The sequence below is a fragment of the Triturus cristatus genome, chromosome 1_2 (assembly GCF_964204655.1).
Source record: "Triturus cristatus chromosome 1_2, aTriCri1.1, whole genome shotgun sequence".
NCBI classification, from domain to species: domain Eukaryota; kingdom Metazoa; phylum Chordata; class Amphibia; order Caudata; family Salamandridae; genus Triturus; species Triturus cristatus.
This window is the reverse complement of record NC_140580.1, coordinates 221,116,755-221,132,366: the sequence shown is the minus strand read 5'-3', so window position 1 is coordinate 221,132,366 and position 15,612 is coordinate 221,116,755. Positions and strand designations below refer to the sequence as shown.

General features: G+C 41.2%; 1 protein-coding gene across 7 annotated transcripts in view; it reads left to right on the top strand.

The window, feature by feature from the left end:
* Window positions 1-15,612, top strand: part of USP54 (ubiquitin specific peptidase 54) — a 1,650,598-nt gene that overhangs the window by 346,459 nt on the left and 1,288,527 nt on the right. The window lies entirely within an intron of this gene.

Sequence of the window (15,612 nt, the reverse complement as noted above, 5' to 3'; positions counted from 1 at the left end):
GTATGCCTCCACCCATCGTGAAAACAAACACACTATGACCAGGATGTACTTCATTCCGTTGCTTGGTAGTAACTGTATGAAATCAAGCTGTAGTCTTATGAATGGTCCTTCTGCCTTTCCAATTTTTCCCCAACTGACTACTGTCTTCCTGCCTGGAATTATTTGTTGACAAATTAAACATCTCTGGCAAAGACTCTCAGCCACTACCCTGAACCTTGGATTATACCAATTTTGTCTAAATAGTCTGATCATAGCATCCCTGCCTACATGAGTGTCTCCATGATACATTCTTGCCATTTGAGAGAGCAAGCAGTCTGGCATGACTGGTCTGCCATCAGGGTACACCCACACGTCATCTTCTGCCCTCCTTTCACAACCTGATTTTATCTAATGTTCCTTTTCGCTTACCTCTACCTCATCCTCCAACTGTCTCACCTCATCCCATGTTTCAAAAGCTGAGAATAACATGAGTTGGCAGCTGATTCCACTGGTTTCAATTTTCTTATTCAATGCCACATTATTTTTTGCACAATATTGAGCAATCTGGTCAGCATATCGGTTACCACTGCTATTTCTTTTGGCAATTGTATTGCTTCCAACAATTCTTTCACAAATTTCCAATTTCGTATGGGGGATCCTGAAGAAGTCAGAAATCCCCTCTGCATCCAGAGCTGGCCAAAGTCATGCACAACCCCGTAACCATATTGACTGTCTGTAAATGTGGTTATCTTCCAATTTTTCCCAATTTTGCATGCCTTTATTAAGACCACCAATTCGGCTACTTGTGTAGACTTGACTTCCGGTAAACAGGATGCGTCAATGACCCCATATATTTTACAGACAGCATAAGCTGCACTCAGTCCTCCTCCTTCAATCCTTAAACAAGAGCCATCGACAAATAGTTTGTGATCTGGCTCTCTCAGGGGTTCCTCCTGCATATCAGGGCAGGGCTTAGTACACATCTCAGTCACATCTAGGCAATCATGATCCACTTCATCATGCACTTCTTCACAGCGTGGGTCTGGCAATAACATAGCAGGGTTTACCATTGTACACCTAATTACTGTCACGTTTTCTGCTCCAATAATTATTCTTTCATACTTAGTAATACGACTAGGGGTAAGATGCTGTGTTCGAGTTCTTTTTAAGAGAATCTCGACTGAATGTAGAACATAAACCTTTACTGGATGTCCCATCACAATTGACTCACTTTGCTCCAGACTCATGCAAGTAGCAGCTAAAGCTTTTAAGCAGCCAGGTAAAGCTGAAGCCACAGGATCCAAAGTAGCAGAAAAATATGCTACTGGACATCGGCTTAATCCATGTCTCTGGGTTAAAACTGAAAGCGCACAACTCTCTCTCTCACAACAAAATAGTGCAAATTCTTTTGCATAATCAGGCATACCTAGGGCAGGGGCCTCGCACAAACAATTTCGCAATTTTACAAATGCTTCCACACTTTCATCAGTCCAGTCAATTGGATCTTTCGCGCTCTTTCTTGTCATCTGAATCAATGGTTTTGCTAACAAAGAAAATCCTACAATCCACTGCCGACAGTACCCAACTACTGCAAGAAACATTCTTATCTCTCTTTGTGTCCGCGGTAACTGCATTTGCTTGATTATTTTTATTCTCTCAGGGGTCACTTTTCTCACTCCTCTTTCTATTTTGTGACCCAGGTATTTTACTCCTGTTCGACAAAATTGCAATTTCTCTGGAGACACTTTGTGTGCTCCATCAGCCAAATGGTTTAGCAACGCAATTGAGTCAGTAACAAATTTTTCTCTGGATTTCGATGCCGCAAGTAAGTCATCGATATATTGTACAAGGACTGAATTTCTGGGCATAACTAACTTCTCTAGACACTTTTTCAGTATTTGATTTAGAATTGAAGGACTTTCTGTATACCCTTGAGGAACTCATCACCATGCCAAGATACGATCTTCAAATTTAAAAGAAAAAAGATACTGGCTGCCTGGATGCAAAGGAATGGAGAAAAAGCCTGACATAAATCAATTACTGTGAACCAGCTTGCATTCCAAGGAATCTGATAAAGAATCACTGCTAGATTTGGCACTACAGGACAACAAGGCACTACAATTTTATACATTTTTCTTAAATTCTGCACTATCCTGTGTTTTCCGCTAGGCTTTTTAAGTCCTATTATAGGTGAATTACAAGGACTACTCATTATTTCTTTTAATATGCCCTGTTTAATCATTCGATCAATCTCTGAAGCCACTCCTGCTTTCAGTTCTGGACTCATTTTGTATTGTCTGGTGTTGGGATAGACTGCACCTTCTTTCACAGTCACCTTTACTGGGTCTACATTCGCCATTAGCCCCATTTCTTTTCCAGTGAAATCCCATACTTCTGGATTCACGGTTGTCAGTTCTTCCGGTAAGTCATCTTTTGTCATTAAAGAATACATTTAATCTGTCTCTGTGCCCTGTTTTGCAAGCATTATCTTGTATACAATATCTTCATCAGGGGTTTGAAAAGCAACACCATCCGGTGTGCAGTAAATTGTACAATTAATTTTCCACAACAGATCTCTTACTAAGATTTACTGGACTAGAATCGCAGACTGCGAATCTATGAATGTCTTTAAAATTTCCGATGCGTACTTCCATGGGTTCTGTAATTGGGGTTCAAATCTGTTGATTCGAGACTCTGACTACTTGGATCGCTTCTCCCGAGAGGGGTAGGTTTGGGATATCTGCTGTTCTCACTGTAGAACGGGTAGCACCAGTATCCAACAGAAAGGTGATATCATTGCCTTCCACTTTCCCATCAATAAATGGACCTGACTGATCTACCGGCAAGGATGCGCCAAGTACGCTCTCCTCTTCCTCCCCCCTCAGGCACCGTCATTGCATTTGACTAATTTCATCATCATTACTCTGTAAAAGATATTGTGAAATTACAGAATTTTTCTTACCACTTCCTCCTTGAAATCCGGCGTCCGCACTGTACTTTGGCTGTTGGCTGATTCACAAAATTTGGCATAGGGGCAGGTGGCACCTGACACTGCTGATTAACTACCTGCTGCGGCTGACTCATCAGCACCTCATTCTGCGTCTGTGGATTTAAATTTTGGTTTGGCTCATTATTATTCTGAATATTCTTACACTCGTTTTTCTAATGTCCTAGCTTTCCGCACCCATGACAAGGAAACTTCTTCTTTGCATCCTCTCTATTCATTCGTCCTCTTGATTTACCACCATTTGCCACATGATCACTCTGATTCTGTTCTTTCATTTGACCATCAGCCTGACTATTCGACTTTAGTTCCTGTTGTTCTGCCAATTTCACTTGTGCCCACATCATTTTCTCTTTTAACTTTCTATGTCTCGCCTCAATATCATCCCCACAATACTTTGCGTACTTCAGAATCTCATCTATTGACTTTTTTTCTGCCAGCACAACATGTGCTGCTGAATCATCGGACTAATTTCTGGTTTCAAACCATACACAAACCGATACAGAAAATGTCCCATATCTTTATAACCAATGTTCTCAAAACCACTATACGGGTTAAACACCTGTAGTAACCTTCCATAATACGCATGTACAGATTCAATCGGCTCTTGGGTTGTTCTATCTATTTTTACCCAGTCTGTTTCTTTGGGAGGGATTTTCCCTTTCAAGAAAGTAATTACTTGGTGATATTTCTTCATCACATCATCTGAGGGTGCTCCTGTTTTTGAATCTCTTGGATACTCTTCACTTGGCTAATCGACTGTAATCTTACATTCCGTCCATAAATCAGCAGGCACCACTATATCAAACAGACCATCCAGAACCTTCAACAAAATCTTCAAAACTTTCACAAGCCTATCACCTTGTTTGTACCATTCAACTGTTTTCTCTCTTAATCTAGGGAAGTCGTTTGTAAATGACAAAATATCTTGTCGACTCCATGGGACATGAACATATCCACCTCCAGGTACCTCTCTCATGGGACACATTCTTTCTACCTTTCCTGATTCTTTTAATAAGTATGCAGAGGACGCTTCTTTCGCCTGTGCTTCCTCCTTCTTCCTTGACCACCTTGTCCTCCACTTGTCAATGTGTCCCCACTTTTGTAAAATATTCCTCAGCTCCTTTACCTGTAGCTTTCTACCGGACACATTCATATTTTCTAAATCTTTGTCAGTCAATCAATCAATCAATCAATATAAACTTTATTTGAATAAAAGTACATAGCCATAAAAGTACAAAAACAGAAAATCAATTAAGACATCCATTAAAATTAAAATTGGGCCTCCAGTAATACAGTGCACAGTCTCATAATGAGACAATCAATAAAAGCACATAACAGTTAAGATTTAAAAATATAAAAATAAAATGCTATATTTCAGCAGGGGCGCATGGAATTACGGGTGCGCACCGCCGCCTTCAAAAAAGAACCAACCCGAAAGGTTAGTTTATCATCATTTAGAGCAATGACCATCCCGTAAGCTGCCTCATAATCAATCACAGGTAAAGCTTTAAAATAAGGGATCAAAAACCTTTTGGTGAGAATTAGATAATAATAACAAAAGAATAAAAAGTGCAGCATTGATTGTTTGTGTTGATTATTGCAAGGACAGGGTAGAAGGTCAAGGTTAGTAATAAAACACACAGGGAATGATAACATATATTTCATAGTATCAGTCCTCAGCCGAAAGAGTAAGCCCCTTTCCCAGCGGCCAATTGGTTTTAACAAATAGCTAGAAACCGCGGGAGTGACGTTCTCAATATGCATGTATCTGGCCACTGACTTTTTTTGCGTTCTGTAACCAATCTGCCACTTTTATACGATGCATAGAGAGTCCTTTGGAGGGATTTACTACTGATAGTGCCACGGTCTGAGGGGTTTGAAAATGCACATTCTAGGTTCACACTAACTAAACTTTTGTGAACCGCAGCCAACCATGGTATATCCATCCCCCTGTCACATTTCAAACAATCGGAGATTACTCTCTGGTTAATTGAGCCGCAGGATTTTTCCAAATTTTCAACCAAAATAGGTTTGGGCGAGCCTTAACGTAGTCTTCAATGTATGGAAGGGTGAGTTCACAATGACTAGCGTATTTGGATGATGAGATGGGTGCACCCAGGATTTTGCTGCAGAATCTATTCTCTTCACCCTGGATGCTAACACTGTTAGTGTGCCCCCAGACTTCAGCGCCATAAGTTGCAACTGGTATGCATTGCAGTCTGTAGATCTTGACAGTTGGGGACACCACCTCTACATTCCTCGGCTTGGGAAGCCCAAGTATAGTGTTAATAGAATTTGTAAACTTTCTCCTACAGTAGGCCACATGGTCAGTCCACAACCCATTAGATGCAAATACCAAACCAAGATATGGGAAAGTGCGAGTGCTCAATAAACAGTTGGAATTTAAAACTATCGATGAATTAAAATACTTCTTAGACCCACACGCCATTAAAAAAGATTTTTTTAAATTGGTGCATAGTTCCAGGGCTGCCATAAACTCTACAAACAAGTACAAACAGGAATGCCCCTGAGACCATAGATACAAATACAATCACTTACAACCTAGACACAATATGTTGCCTATGCTTAAGTTCCATTACAGAACAACATGACATATAGACCATTTTTACAACTGTAAGTCTGTAGGCACAAAGGGTGATTACCACCAGGTTAGAAGTTTTATCAAAAGTATTTAATATTTTTATTTCAATTATTTGTAAACCTAGCTATTTCTTTTCATTTTTGAGAAATAATCTTTTCTTTGAAACACAACATTTCATTATCACAGAAATTGGCACGACACATGGGATATTATAAAATCGTAATTGATACATTTACGAACAGTAAAATTTAAACAGGTTCTTAACATCTTTTGGTCCTAAATCTTGAGTAATCGAATGTACATCATAAATCGGGAAAACCATACATCATTTTTTCCTCGATTAATTTACAATACAACGGTCCAAAGGTGAAACGGTCAGAGATAACATTGATATAAATTGGATACAAATATACCGCTATTAATTGGTACACTTAGACATTTCATAAAGTCTCCAATCAATTATGTCCTGTTGTAACTCTTGACCTCGTGCAAATAAAAAAGTTGTGTGAAGTTGGGGGGAAGGAAAACAAAGAAGCGAGCCGACGCGTTTCTACCTTCGTGTACAAGGACCACCACAATTTGAGAGAAGGTCTTCCTCAGGACTGTAATGCTTTATATAGGACACTACAGAGTGAAAAAATAAAAATCAGTATGGTGCCTAATGATATAATCCATCATACCAAATGTTTGGAAGGACGAGTTAAAATGACAAAGCACGGTACTTCCATACCTGAAAGATGAGATGGAAGGTATCACTTTCAACAGAAACCAATTCTTTGCAAGGATAGGTAGCAGCCGCTACCTATAATATTCTATTCTCTGTGGAATGGAAAAGGAATGTATCTCAATATATAAATATGCATAGTTCTCTTGTCTTGCTGTTTTGCATCTGTTTGTCATATTTTAGATTAGTTGGAATCAAATATAACCTATATGGCATCTAGAGGAAGTGGTACTTGGTATGCTCTAACGCTTGACATAGTACCAGAGCTCATGTTTATTATGGTGCCGTTTAAAGACACATTAAAGCAGACATACATTAATGGTATGTGCATTTTTTGGCATGTGATGGTTTTCATATTTAGTTAAAATAGGGAAGAAAAGCGGGAGGGCTAAACAGTCCTAGAACCAGCAAAGGTACTACCCGTTTCGCAACGGGAATATTGTTTTTCATTGGACTATTTAAAATTGCGCTAGAGTATAGTGTGGTACCGTTGGGCAAATTTTTATAAAAAACAAACCGGTAACTTGAACAGTCGCAAACTAGTGGCATAAAATCTGGGCACGTATACAGATATTCTCTATTACACAGCGCGCTGCATGGCGGAGCGTCCAGATGAACATCTGTCTTATAGAACAAACACGCGCTTAGTACTATATACTTAACGGCTCTGTTGTACTGAGCGCGGTTGGTTTAAAGGCAGCCAGCATGAAATCTTGGCAGATATTCTCTATTCCTCATCCTGCTATATGGCGGAACGTGCGGGAGAACGTCTGTCCGATGAATCAAAATAACTCTCAGTGCTTTATGGTTAACGTCCCATTTGTACTGAGATACGTTTGTTTTAAAGACGGCCAGCATGTATAGGCGTTCAACAATCTTTTAACGGCATGCTTTAAAGCGGGCGAATTCAACCACTTACGTCGCCTGGATGATTCCATATTGCAGGTCTCAGATAGGCACTCCGCTTTTAATGAAAGTCCGCGCGTTCGTCTTGGAGTAATGGGTATGCCCGTCAATTTCTTCATCTGGTGAATACGAATAAAGATTACATTCACAGAATCGCGAGGGGCTCCAAGGAAAAGAGCTTGCAATGAACGAGCGTCATTTCCGGGGGCCTGACTTCCGATTCATTATATTCTTTTTTTGAATAGCCTGACTTCCTGGAAGGACACGGAGTCTAGACAGGTAACAGCGCCATCTAGCTGCAATGCTGCTGTGTACATTTTTTGAAGAAACTTTATAGGTTGCTGTTATTGATTTTAAGTCAGCAACAACAAGAAAAGCCATTCTTTATAAAAGTGTATATTATGTGAAACAATAAAGAAGGAAAAAATCACACAATTGCTTTTGCCCACAATATTATAGTGCCTGTGCTGTATTCAGCATTACATCAGATGCAATGCATTATTTCAGATAGTTTGTTTAACACAAAATCAGTAGTTCCTAATTTTAGGATATATTTGGCCTCATAATTGGCTAACAGGGTGTCAATCATTGCGCCTTTGATCTGTTTTAGAACAGTCCATTTCAATTCATGTGGGCCGTGGTTTTTTTCAATGCAGTGTTTCACCATGGGAGCTGTCAAGACTCTGCATTTAACACAGATCTGTGTTGAGGAATTTGTGTTTTAATCTGTTGGGTTGTCTTATCCACATAGGCTAAAGCGCAAGGACACACTACGCAATATACTACATTAGGGATATTACAATTAGTAAACTCCACATGTTTAACGGTCCTATTTTTGTAATCAAATTCACTACCTTTAATAGTACTGCCGCAAGACGTACAATTACCACAACGGTGATGACCTTGAACTGGAGGTAACAACAGCATAGACTGTATGGTGGGAGGTGTTTTGATAACATAGATGTTGGCCCATACCAGATGATCTCTAATACTCCTATTTTTCTTCAACGCAAAGATTGGAAGTGCTTTAAAGGTCTCTAGCCCTTTTACACACTGCCAATTGTGTTTTACAATCTTTTTGACTTCGCTGGTAGATCCCGAGAAGGTTGTTACGCACACCAATGGCATTTCTTTAGTTCTGTCTTTAGGTGTTAACAGGGAGTCCCTAGGGGTGTACCAAGCTCTCTTCATTGCCCTTTTCGTTAGTCTTCTTGGGTAGTGACGTTGTACCAGTTTTTCTAAAAGTATTTTTGCATTGAGAAAATAGTCTTCTCTCCGGGAACAGTTTCGGTGTATTCTCAAGAACTGACTAAATGGGAGATTATCTTTCAAATTTCTCTGATGGAAACTAGAAAAATGTAATAACGTAATACGATCCGTTGGCTTCCTAAGAAGAGTGGTAAAAATCTTTCCATTTTCATGCTTTATCATCAGGTCCAAGAAATTGATTTCATGATTGCTAGAATGAAAAGTGAACTGGATGTTTAAAATTCCTCTGATTCAACCAGCAGCCAAACTCATCTAGTTTTTGTATTGGTCCCCTCCACAGCATGAATACATCATCAATGTATTGTACATTTAGAGCGATGACCATCCCGTAAGCTGCCTTATAATCAATCACAGGTAAAGCTTTAAAATAAGGGATCAAAAACCTTTTGGTGAGAATTAGATAATAAGAACAAAAAAATAAAAAGTGCAGCATTGATTGTTTGTGTTGATTATTGCAAGGATAGGGTAGAAGGTCAAGGTTAGTAATAAAACCCACAGGGAATGATAACATATATTTCATAGTATCAGTCCTCAGCCGAAAGAGTAAGCCCCTTTCCCAGCGGCCAATTGGTTTTAACAAATAGCTAGAAACCGCGGGAGTGACGTTCTCAATATGCATGTATCTGGCCACTGACGTTTTTTTGCATTCTGTAACCAATCTGGCACTTTTATACGATGCATAGAGAGTCCTTTGGAGGGATTTACTACTGATAGTGCCAAGGTCGGGGGTGTTTGAAAATACATATTCTAGGTTCACACTAACTAAACTTTTGCGAACCACAGCCAACCATGGTATATCCATCCCCCTGTTGCATTTCAAACAATCTGAGATTATCTCTCTGGTTAATTGAGCCGCAGGATTTTTCCAAATTCTCAACCAAAATAGGGTTGGGCGAGCCTTAACGTAGTCTTCAATGTATGGAAGGTTCAGTTCACAATGACTAGCGTATTTGGATGATGAGATGGGTGCACCCAGGATTTTGCGGCAGAATCTATTCTCTTCACCCTGGATGCTAACACTGTTAGTGTGCCCCCAGACTTCAGTGCCATAAGTTGCAACTGGTATGCATTGGAGTCTGTAGATCTTGACAGTTGGGGACACCACCTCTACATTCCTCGGCTTGGGAAGCCCAAGTATAGTGTTAATAGGACTTGTAAACTTCCTCCTACAGTAGGCCACATGGTCAGTCCACAACCCATTAGATGCAAATACCAAACCAACATATGTGAAAGTGCGAGTGCTCAATAAACAGTTGGAATTTAAAACTATCGATTAATTAAAATACTTCTTAGACCCACACACCATTAAAAAAGATTTTTTTAAATTGGTGCATAGATCCAGGGCTGCCATAAACTCTACAAAGCCATGGTCCAAAATGCGGAGAGCTTTTGTGGTGCGCCCCATCAGCACCGCGTCATCTGCATATAACAATGCAGGAAATTTGTTGCCGTTGATAAGTGGGACATCCTGAGTTAATGTTGCCAAAGACTTATTTAAATCATTGATGTATAAAATAAATAGGAATCTTTGTCAGTAAACTCCACTCGATATGGTTTCTGTAGCACTTTTGATCGCCCTATATCTATTCCCATCTCTGAAGCAAGCTCTGTCAATTTCTCATGAAACACTTTCGCATTTCTTGTTATACTCCTGCATATAAACAACAACTTTTCTTAATTGTAAGTGTTCAATCTTTCTATTCCCACATTTCCAACTATCATCTCTTCCAATTCTACTTTCAGTTTGTGAATGTCTAATATTTTTGGGGTCGTACTTTGTTTTTCTATTCCCTGTGCCCATTTCTCCAGATCTTCTGGAGTTACCGTTGTTGAACTTCTGGTTCCTGTGGATACCACAGACCTTCCTTCTTTTGAACTGCTGGGTGTAACTCTTTTTGGGGTTTCACTTACTGATTCTCTTATTGGTAGATCCATTAATGAAATCATTGAATCGCACTCACTGGCTTGGTCGTCCGATATTACAATTTATTTTCTAGGATTATTCAAAGGAGCTGTTCCAGCTTGTGGTTTTGGGAAATTTACTTTGTCTCCATACAAAGGAACAACGGTACCTATAGTTATAGGTATTGTCAATCCTTCTGGGTTTAAATTTAATTGGCATATTTTCTGTATTAATTCCTCTCTATTTTTATTTAACGCTTCCTTTTCCTTATCTTGAAGTACCGGACTAACTGATGTATCATGTAACATTTGTGGAATCAAGGGTGTTCCCATGACTGGTGCACTTGGGGTGACTCTACTGGGTCCTTCCTGATATGGCGGAGGGTTTTTAGTTAAAATGCCCTCCAATAATTCCTCATCTGATTCACCATAACCTGTCACTTTCATGTGTTTTGTTTTCTCTTTACACTTGCCCCCTGACTATTCCTCAGCCATTAACACTGGATATAAACCTTCCGATACCATTGCTCTTCTCCATTGCTTCATCTGACCCTCATGTGACTCACGTAAATATCGGGGAAAATGTCCCATATATCTTCCACTCCTGTATTTCTCTCGTTCATATGACTGTCTCCCATTCTTCTAAAGCCTCATACTGCATTAGCCTTGGTCTTGGGTCTTAATCATTCATCCGTATTCTCAAATTCTGAAGAATTCTTCCAATAAACGTACCATGTTCAGGAAAAGCTAAAACACCATCACTCTTTGTGTATTCTATCCAATTCTCCATCCATACACATGTATGATATCCTCTCTCCATCATCATAAATGAAGCAGGCATTTTAGGTGGCAGAATAGGAATTCCCTCTCTAGTCAACACAGGCTTATCTTTCTTAAAGAAATTCTTGATCTTCTTTATTAATGACAATTTTCTCTTTTCTCCATACAGTCTAGACACTTGATGCACAAAACAATAATCCGCACATCCTCGAGCTTTTCTGTTAGGCCGACTCACACCAAAAGGCAAATGAGAATCGAACATACAAATCTTCGTCGACCAATCCTAAAACAGATTCTATTCAATCACTCAATCGGTTTCCAGCTTACGCTCGTGGTCTGACCAATACCAGCGGGGCCTTTTTGATGACATCAGTTCTGCCCCTTACTACTGACCCCTACTTTACAATTTGAGTCAGTCACACGCCTGCTGTTTCAACCTATCCCAGCGCGGCTCTCTGTGACGTCAGTGCAACTCCGGCAACTGGCCCTCCCTTTACAAGGTAATACGAAAACGTATTTTCTTTACTTTTCTTTAAATGAAATTCGTTAATAACAACATAAAAACATTTGCTACTCTGCCTGTTCCGCTAAACAAAGGATAGATTTCCAACTTATTTTGGAGTCTCAGAATTGCTCCTCTTCCTCTGCGAGTAAAAACCTCTGTTTACCTCAAGAGAACCCGTTACTCCTTCAGTTACTCTTACTAGGTGATATAAGAGCAAAGTTTCACCAGTGAACCTTTTGCCTTCACTCACACTCGCTTTTACACTAAATAGTCCCTAATTTACACTGCCAGCCCTGCATAGCTTATCAGTGCTATTCCAACAGAGGAGTAACCTCACTGCAGTGTGGCTTCTATCACCACCCGCTATTCATTCGCCGGGAATTTTCCAGACATTAAACCGAAATCAATAAATCAAAAATCAATACTTATCACCAAACTAGTCAATAATAACCATAGCTCTGCTACCAGAAAACTGATCCAGTGGCGTACCAGCAACAGATACTCCAATACCGTATACTCACCTGGACCCATAAACACACCTACACACAGTCTAGTAAAACCGCTGGAGTCAAAGTTTGTTACTTATTTCAAGATTAGTTTCCTTTCATTCCTAACTAATCTTTTCACTGATCAAAAAGTTCTTTCCTCTGGTCGATGGACCATTAGTTGAACTAGTTGATGGTGAAATGACAATAATAATTTCTCTTAGTACCAATGAAATAACCAGACTCTGGAAATGTTAAATCTTTCTCTAAATTAGTTGCATGTGAACCATCTCAAAGTACAGTACAGTCTCCGTCACTCATTGGAAGGAAAATTCAATCATTGATGGGCGAAAGGCAAGATGGCGACTGAGAGAGTCAGTCGTTCGGCTGCCTCCCGAACCCCGTAATAGACTCCTAAATCAAAGGCGAATTCTTTTTTTTGAAAAATGGCAAATATCAAGAAACGGGAATCGCTGAAGCAGTAACAGCTTTTACGAGAGGTAAAATCAGAGAGGAAAGGAAAAAGCGGACCGGAGTACGGGAGATGGATGGAGCGAGCTCGCTTTTTACCCACCTGAGTCTCTACGACAGTTCCAATCAGTGGGAGGCCGTGATGTGCTGTGCGGAGCTGCCGAGAGCGCTCCTTGTCTCTGCGAATTTTGAGGGCCGGTAGAGAACAGGGGAAGTGTTGCCGGTTTTGCTGGGGTGGCTCCCAGGTGGATCGCTGTGTAACCATGGCCCAAAAAATCTCCGCTACAGCGGTTAAGGGGAAAACAAGGTCTGGTCTGACTGCAGCTGCTGGTTCGTCTCCCAAAACTACTAACCCAGAGCCCCAACCACAACAAGGATCAGTGAGAAAACCAACAGTGGGGGCTGTAGGTGCTAGGAGCGATAAGGCAAAAGAGAAGAAAAACCGTACCACACTGCCTCCTGTTAATGAGCCCTCTGTCTTGGATCTCCTGCATGTAGTATCCGGTTTAAAGAAGCTGCCAGTGCAAGAAGGTGAGCAATTACAGGGGGGGGGAGAGGTAAAGATGACAAGGAGGAGATTGGGGAGGCTGTTGGGGACTCTGGTGTTGTGCAAGAACTTGTGTCCACAACTAGCACAGCGGCGGCTGATGCAATCAAGGATACCCAGTCCATTATTCCAGTTCTCCCCCCTCCGATGCCCTCCCTCACTGGTTCTACCGCTTCCACTCTCTGTTTACAACTGGATTTAAATAACAGCATAGATGAAACCAACCTAAATGCAGTCAGGGTGCAAACATTATCCAGTACATCGGACACTACTATGTTTAGCTCCCCGCTCACAGAGGCTCCTGTGGCAAACCATGCTGCCTCGTCAAACCACAGTGAACAAGACATTGACTGTTTTTTTCTCTCTCAGACGGGGTTTGGTCTGTGTCAGGCTCTGAGTCAGGGTCTGGCTCACTGGAAGACTCTAGCGAGGAGGCCTCTGGTAGTGGTAAAAAAGAGTTTGTCACTACAGTGCGTAAGGCAGTAAGGAAGACAAGTCACTCTAATCCACAAAGAAAAGCTTGAGATGGGACCATTCAGGCGCAGATTTACTTAGTACTTGTATAACAGCAATACCGAAAAAAGATAACGCAGCACCCGCAGAACCTCCTACGCTGGACACGGTCCTTCAGTGCATTCTCTCCCACCGCGAAGAAACACACCTCGATAGCAAACACGCACAGACGGCTATGCGTAAGATTCAAGGGGCCATAAGGAAGGTGCCGAAGTCATGTGTCGACATCAAAGAGCGGATGTCCACTTTGGAAACTCGAACAGAGACCTTAGAGAATGACTTAGCAGCCAAACGCACAGCCTTGAATGCTCATGACGCTCAAATAATCAATATACAATGGAAACTAAAGGACCATGAAAATCGGCAACGTCAAAACAACCTGCGAGTGCTAGGTGTACCAGAGGGAAAGGAAGGGTCTGATGCGCGGGCTTATATGGTCAACATTCTATCGAAGGCTTTTCCAGATCTTGAGGGGTGGGAATGGTAAATGTAGGTGCAGAGAGCACATTAGGTTTCTTTTAACATTAAGCACCCACCGAAGCCTGACACAAAGCCCCGGGCGATGCTTGTCTATTTCGGTAATTTTTTATTCCGGCAGGCAATTTATGAATAAGCTAAGCCAATATCAAAGCACAATGGAGGAGACTATCCATTTTTTGTCCAACCAGATTTTTGCCACTACACAGTGGAGAGACAATGGCGTTTTCGCCAGATGATTAAGCCAGTACAGGATCGGGGGGGGACAGGCATATCTGCTGAATCCGGCGCATCTGAAAGTGATCAACGGAGACCACACGCGGTTCTTCACTTCCGAAATTAAAGTTAAAGAATATCTGGAAGCCTGGGACCATAAGAAATAGACCACTCTTCAATGATCGAATATGTGAATCTGTTAACCTTTCTTCCTCTCTTTCTCCCTGTCTCTCTCTCTCCCCAGCATAAATAGTGACCAATAATACTCTAGCGGGAAGATTTTTTTGGGGGAGGGCTGGGAGGTGGATGAGAAGGTGCTGGGAACTTCTTTCATTTTGTCTTTTTCCTTTTCTTCTTCTTAATTTCGCTCTTAGGTGTCGAGAAACCTAACTCTCGTAAAACTAATGCCGGGTTCGGGGGCAGCACCCATCACTACAGACTCCCCAGTCTGGATGCCTTTCTACAGGGGAAGGGGTGGTGGCAGGTTCCAAGGGCACGGGGGGTTGGGGGGCGGCCAGAGGAAGGAGTGGGGGAGGGGGGTGGGGAGCTGGGCACAGGGTGGAAAAACAAATAAATGGAGAAGGCATAACAAAGGGGAACAAGAAAATCACTTTAAGCAAACAAGAGCGCTTAAACAAATCAAATGACCCAGATGGGTAGAATAACTATTTGTTCAGTTAACATTGGTGGACTTGATGACAAACAAAAATGCTTTAGAGTTGGTGAAATATAAAGAAGCCTTAAAACTGATATAGTATGCCAACAAGAAATCCATATTCCCTGGGGGAAAAGAGTTGTTAGCCATAAGGGGCTATAACCTTCTTGCCTGCTCCACCGAAACTTCAACTATCAGGGGAGTAGCAATCCACGTAAAGAATAGTATTGGTCCCGCTAAACGGGTATTGGAAGATAAGTGGGGAAGGTGGGTTATTGTACAGCTCAAAACGGGACTGATTATCTGCACAGTATGTGGCTCGAATGAAGACGACCCGCACATTTTTAATGATTTAGAAATTGAGCTAACATCCTGGTCTGGCCCATTGGTGATCTGCGGGGACTTGAACATTCATTATGTTCAATGGGCCATACAATATTACGAGATTAATCGTTTTAGTTCCTTGAGAGGCATAGTCTGGGATAGCTTTAAGGTAGGCCTTCGTGGGGAAACAATACGTTTTGTTGGAAAAAAGATAAAGCAAGAAAAGAAAGAGATATCGGATCTGATAGTT